Source organism: Cucurbita moschata, unplaced genomic scaffold, assembly GCF_002738365.1.
Source record: "Cucurbita moschata cultivar Rifu unplaced genomic scaffold, Cmos_1.0 Cmo_Scf00061, whole genome shotgun sequence".
Classification (NCBI taxonomy): Eukaryota; Viridiplantae; Streptophyta; class Magnoliopsida; order Cucurbitales; family Cucurbitaceae; genus Cucurbita; species Cucurbita moschata.
The window spans coordinates 1,082,582-1,084,047 of NW_019268577.1; the positions used below are offsets into that span (position 1 = coordinate 1,082,582).

Sequence of the window (1,466 nt, forward strand, 5' to 3'; positions counted from 1 at the left end):
TAGTGGGAGGATTATAACTCAACCCGATCATTACTTGGGTTTGGCAGAAACTCAAGTCACCATACCTGATGATGGCGTTGAGGATCCATTGACCTATAAACAAGCAATAAATGATGAAGAAAGAGATCAGTGGATTAAAGCCATGAATCTTGAAATGGAGTCAATGTACTTCAATTCAGTATGGAAACTTGTAGATCAACCAGATGGGGTAAAACCTATTGGTTGCAAATGGATCTATAAGAAGAAATGAGACCAAACCAGTAAGGTACAAACCTTTAAAGCTCGACTAGTAGCAAAGGGTTATACCCAAAGAGAGGGGGTAGACTATGAAGAAACCTTCTCTCCTATTGCTATGCTTAAATCGATTAGAATACTCTTGTCTATTGCCACATTTTATGATTATGAAATTTGGCAAATGGATGTTAAGACAGCCTTTCTAAACGGCAATCTTGAAGAGAGTATCTATATGGCTCAACCAGAGGGGTTCATTGAACAGGATCACGAGCAAAGGGTTTGCAAGCTTAAAAGATCCATTTATGGGTTGAAGCAAGCATCTCGATCCTATAATATAATTTTTGTGTAACGCCCCTAATTTTCTTTAACCTAATTAGTGACGTCACCCATGCATACTTATCTCATTAAGCGGAAGCTCATCATGAATAACCTTGAAATAGTCTTTCATAAAAATTCATGAATCCAAAACAAAACCTAAACTCCGAAAATGAACCTTTAATACTGAATTCAAAATAAATCCAAATAAAACGATACTCAATCCTATAACTTAAAACAATCTAATGAAAGTAAACTCCTAAAAATATCACGTCTCCAACTTCCATGGTGGCCTCAGCTCCACCGTCAACCGTACATTGGCGCCTTGCCTTTACCTGAATAATGTAGGTAGCACGTGGCTTGAGTATTTTATGAAATACTCAGTAAGTCACCCCACTGTTGGGGTTAGGAATGCAAACACATGCATCATATGAGCGGGACCTAACTTTTCATAAACTTTTCATAGCCTTGGGCGCTTTTCTATTCCGGGTAGGGTTGGATGTGTGGTACTCCTTCACACATGGCCCATGTACGTGTATATGAACCCACCAGGCGGGCTCTCATACGTACCCCCTGGGCCTGACTTGGTCGGGCACAACGTGTTACACGTAGCCGGACACCACAAAATAGAAAAGGGCCCGCATGATATCATGGCGAACATAAATATCGTATTTCATTCTTTCGTATCATAAAGGGGAAGAATCCCGATGCACGTGACATACATATATGCATGAGGTCCCTTAACATATCTAACATGGCATTACATAAGCAGTGCTAACATCGCATTTATGTTTCTTACATCACATGGCATCTCACATGACTTACATTACATGGCATATTACATAAACATTCTAGTTGCATAAACATCTCATGACATGACTCGATAATTCTACGTGTATCTATGACATCAATCAACA

General features: G+C 39.4%; 1 long non-coding RNA gene across 1 annotated transcript in view; it reads right to left on the minus strand.

The window, feature by feature from the left end:
• LOC111437001 overlaps positions 1 to 1,466 on the minus strand; it is a 12,650-nt gene that overhangs the window by 7,782 nt on the left and 3,402 nt on the right. The window contains exon 2 of the long non-coding RNA XR_002709370.1: positions 337 to 339. This is a non-coding gene — a long non-coding RNA (uncharacterized LOC111437001). The remainder of the gene's footprint in view (positions 1 to 336; positions 340 to 1,466) is intronic.